We start from the raw sequence: 5211 nt of genomic DNA, 5'->3' as shown, positions 1-5211 counted from the left end.
CAAATATATACATATTCTCCAAAAATGAAAGATAGTGATGGAGTTGAAAAGTTGGAAAGAAAACAAATTTTGGAAATTGAAAGACAGTAATGGAGTTGAAATTGGAAGGGTTAAGGAAAATACAAAGGAAAAAGATCAAATATTTACATATTTTCCAAAAATGAAAGATAGTGATGGAGTTGAAAAGTTGGAAAGAAAACAAATTTTGGAAATTGAAAGATAGTAATGGAGTTGAAATTGGAAGGGTTAAGGAAAATACAAAGGAAAAAGATCAAATATTTACATATTCTCCAAAAATGAAAGATAGTGATGGAGTTGAAAAGTTGGAAAGGAAACAAATTTTGGAAATTGAAAGATAGTAATGGAGTTGAAATTGGAAGGGTTAAGGAAAATACAAAGGAAAAAGATCAAATATTTACATATTTTCCAAAAATGAAAGATAGTGATGGAGTTGAAAAGTTGGAAAGAAAACAAATTTTGGAAATTGAAAGATAGTAATGGAGTTGAAATTGGAAGGGTTAAAGAAAATACAAAGGAAAAAGATCAAATATTTACATATTTTCAAAAAATGAAAGATAGTGATGGAGTTGAAAAGTTGGAAAGAAAACAAATTTTGGAAATTGAAAGATAGTAATGGAGTTGAAATTGGAAGGGTTAAGGAAAATACAAAGGAAAAAGATCAAATACTTACATATTTTCCAAAAATGAAAGATAGTGATGGAGTTGAAAAGTTGGAAAGAAAACAAATTTTGGAAATTGAAAGACAGTAATGGAGTTGAAATTGGAAGGGTTAAGGAAAATACAAAGGAAAAAGATCAAATATTTACATATTTTCCAAAAATTAAAGATAGTGATGGAGTTGAAAAGTTGGAAAGGAAACAAATTTTGGAAATTGAAAGATAGTAATGGAGTTGAAATTGGAAGGGTTAAGGAAAAACAAATTTTGGAAATTGAAAGATAGTACTGGGGTTGAAATTGGAAGGGTTAAGGAAAATACGAAGGAAAAAGATCAAATATTTACATATTGAGTTGATTTGAGTGGGGCAGAGGGACAAAAAATATTAGAGGATATTTTTTAATAATGTAGTTTAATGCATGTGGGCTATTTTCTATTTGTATTGACTTGACTCAAGTGGGGATAAAAAAGGGGGAATCTTTTTCATAAAGAGAAATTTAACATATTATGAGGTTTTAAGTTTTTTCTAACTTTGTGAGTTGAAAAGATAGAGAAACAAAGATGATGATAGAGTTGGAATATGTGACACAGTTACAAAAAAATATGGATTCCAATTCGGGAATAAAGACAAAAAAATTAGGTGTAATTTTTTTTCAATAATTGGTTAGGAACATGGCTTTACTAGTTAGTATTAATTCACTTCTATAATCCTACTTTAAGGAGCTTTTCATAAAAAAGAAAAAGAAAAATAAAAATATGTGTCAAAAATTTACAATATGTGTGTATAAAATTGATGTAATATCTATTAAAAAATTAATCTATTAGACACAGAAATAAAAAAAGAAATAAAATTGTAAATCTTTTTGAATATATAAATGTAATAATATTTAAAAATCTCTTGATATTGTCTGTCTAGGGTAGCTCAAGTGGCGATGGCTGTGGAATGAAGTCTCAATTGTGGGTTCTAATCTTGTACTACCCTCCCCATTGTGGGGTGAATTATGGACATGTAAAATAAAAAATTAGAAAGTCCTACCATACTTATAAATATGTATGCACCCCATAACATACACCTCACACGGATTTTACGATTTGAAAGAGGTAGACGAAGAATATGGCTCTTCTCTTTATTTCATTAATGCTTCTCTGCATCGTTGCCTCTCTGCCTGCACCCACGTCTATGAGGAACCCATATTCTCATCCTCATCCTCCTCCTGATTCTGAACGCATGGTGGAGGAAGATGAATTCATGGTGGAATCATCAATGTCAATGGATGCCCACGAGCAAAGGGACGTTGCTGCTCTATTGTCATTCAAAAGCTACATTACATCTGATCCCTCCGGAAAGCTCTCCAACTGGACGGCCCACAACTCCCACAATATCTGCTCCTCATGGTATAGCATTCGCTGCAGGCCACACACAAACAGAGTCGTAGCAATTGACCTTCATGCAATTGTCAATGAAGACGGAGTTACCTATTTCGAACAAGAATTGGAAGGTAGTATTTCATCATCTCTCAGCAGCCTCTCATTACTGCATAGGCTCAATCTCTCTGGTAACTTTTTGAGAGGAAGAATTCCGGCTGATTTTGGTCGCCTGAAATCCCTCCGAGCACTTGACCTCAGCTGGAATGCTCTGAACGGTTCTATTCCAGCCGAATTGGGCCGACTACAGAAATTGCATTCCTTGGATCTTTCTCACAATTGGTTGACAGGAAGAATTCCAATGGAGTTGGGCTCACTGTAGCAACTTGAGTACTTGCTTCTTGAAAGAAACTACTTCTCAGGCACAATACCACATTGGCTGGGTAATCTGACACACCTTACACATCTATCCATTTCCAGCGTTAATATTTCAGGTTCTATACCTTTTGAAATATTCCGTCTACCCCTCTCTTCTTTACGTATTAGTTTTAACCTCACCAGGAGTATACCTACAACCATTGCCAATTTGACCATGTTGACCGAATTAAGACTTCGCCGCATTGGAATCACTAGTATACCTCAAGGCATTGCCAATTTGACTAAATTAACACTTTTAGATCTGCGTTTTAACATGCTCACAGATAACATTTTTGTAACCCTGGCCAATTTGATCAACTTAACCTGTTTAGAGCTTCAAGATAATAAGTTAACTGGTCATATTCCTACGAGTCTCAAAAATTTGAATCAATTGGCTTGGTTAGAACTTAGGGATAATAAATTAATAGGGGAAATTCCTAAAGACATTATTCATTTAACAAAACTTGAATTGCTTTCACTCGCAAACAATAGTTTGAGAGGGGTCATTCCAAACAGAATAGGAAAACTTCAATCTTTGAGACATTTAGATTTGCATTCAAACAAATTAAGTGGTCGAATTCCAAACAAAATAGGAAAACTTCAATCTTTGAGACATTTATATTTGCATTCAAACCAATTAAGTGGTCGAATTCCATATAGCATAGGTCAATTAAAAAGCCTAGTTACATTAGACATCTACAATAATAGTTTTTTTGGGAGTATTCCTCATAGTATCAATGGTTTCATTTCACTTCAAGAATTAGATATATCACAAAACAAATTTGAAGGACACATTCCTAGTGAGGGCATTTACAATTGGTCCAACTTAACTTATTTCTCTGCTCATTCTAACAACTTTTCTGGGACTCTTCCTTCATCATTAGCCATTTGCACCCAACTTGTGGAATTGAATCTATGGAAAAATGGCTTTACAGGTGAACTTCCTCCATACCTGGCAAGTTTTGATAACTTGGGAATTTTGGATGTTGGTTATAATAATCTTCATGGTAGTATTCCTTCATGGATCACAAATCTCAGAAATTTAATTATGTTGGATTTATCCAACAATAACTTCAGTGGAAAAATACCTTCAAATCTTGAGAGACTCCAAGGATTTGTAGCAAATTGGATCAGTGTCGGCTACTATCCTAAAGAAATAACATTGGTTATGAAATGACATGAGTATAATATGTCATATTTGTGGCAGACAAATATGATATTTGATTTGTCTCAAAATAATCTTACAGGAGAAATCCCTAATAGCATAGGGAGTATGAAAGGCTTGAAACTTCTAAATTTGTCTGGAAACCAATTGGAAGGGAGAATACCTGCATCTCTTAGTGAGATACCTACTTTGGAAGAGTTGGACCTAGCCAAAAATAAATTGCATGGAGAAATTCCTCAAGGACTTTCTAAATTATCAATGTTGGCTTCTCTAAATGTTTCCTCTAACAACTTGTGTGGGCCAATCCCAACAGGGACACAATTTTCCACTTTTAGTAACACTTCATTTCAAAATAATAAGTGCCTATGTGGGTTTCCTCTACCACAATGCAATCAAAAGGATAAGCCAAAGAAAAGAATGGCTAAAGATAATGGTAGTGGGAGGAATGTTAAAATAGACTGGTTGAGTCGTGTAAATGAAGAAGTATCTTTGATAGCACTGGAAATAGGAATGGGGATAGGATTTGGAGCATTTGTTGCTATGTTCATTATTTGGGACAGGGCAAGGTGTTGGGTATTGGGTTTTCCTCCCAACAGCACACGAAGACAATTTTATGGACTCTATCGATTCCCTACATATCTCAGTAGCACTTCTTCATATATATCAATGTTGTACTATATATAATAGTGTTTTCTGGTATTATATTTGAATCCTGTTTACCTATCGTTTGATTGTAGGTAAATAATTTCTCAAGATATGTAAAATAGAATTCAAAGAGTTTATTTGAATTTCTATTAATTATTGAGATACAAATATATATGTAAAACATGAATCAGACTGTCTTGATGGGAATCTCATGCTCATTTGAAATGGTTTGTATCAAGAGATTGTATGGTTTGCTTATTTTAGAGGATTGCACATTGATTTCAAATGTTTATTTTCCTACAATATCCAAATCTTTGGAATGTAATAGAGGCTCTATTTTATTCAATAGAATACATTCTTATGCTCTAAATTAGCCCAAAAGAGAACAAAAATTTCTCTATTTTATTGTAAGAACATGTTGATTATGCCTAACATGACAATTGTGAGTGTTGGTGGCTACAAGAATTTAAATATAAATTTGCTAATAATTTGTTAGTTTCCAAAAATCTCCAGAGGAAGCTTTTAAAAAATGTAAATATTGCTCCAATTACATCCAAAACTACGTCATAATTTCGAGCCACTCATCTTATACTAGATCAATGTATTCATAATAATATCATTTTTTTTTTGTTGGAGCATGATGCCTTACACATGTTCTCGAAAGACTCTAGTGTATTCTTATAAGACTTATGGTCTTATTTTATGGTGATAAATGAAATGTTTGTAAAACGTAATTATTGATTTGTTGAGTATATTCTTGGATTTATGAGTGTATACCCTCTTACTATGTATAGATACTATTCCCTGTCTAGAAGATAGCCAAGAGCATGTGTTGCAATAACATAATGGATCTGGTACCTGTAGCCATGCTTACTCTCTCATGGACCAATATAGTCCAATCTTTTCAAATTTGACAATGGTGGTAGCAAGGAATATTATTGTA

Source organism: Pinus tabuliformis, chromosome 8, assembly GCF_031772625.1.
Source record: "Pinus tabuliformis cultivar Carrire ecotype Pingquan chromosome 8, CPIR1, whole genome shotgun sequence".
Taxonomy (NCBI): Eukaryota; Viridiplantae; Streptophyta; class Pinopsida; order Pinales; family Pinaceae; genus Pinus; species Pinus tabuliformis.
This window is presented reverse-complemented; position numbering follows the sequence as displayed.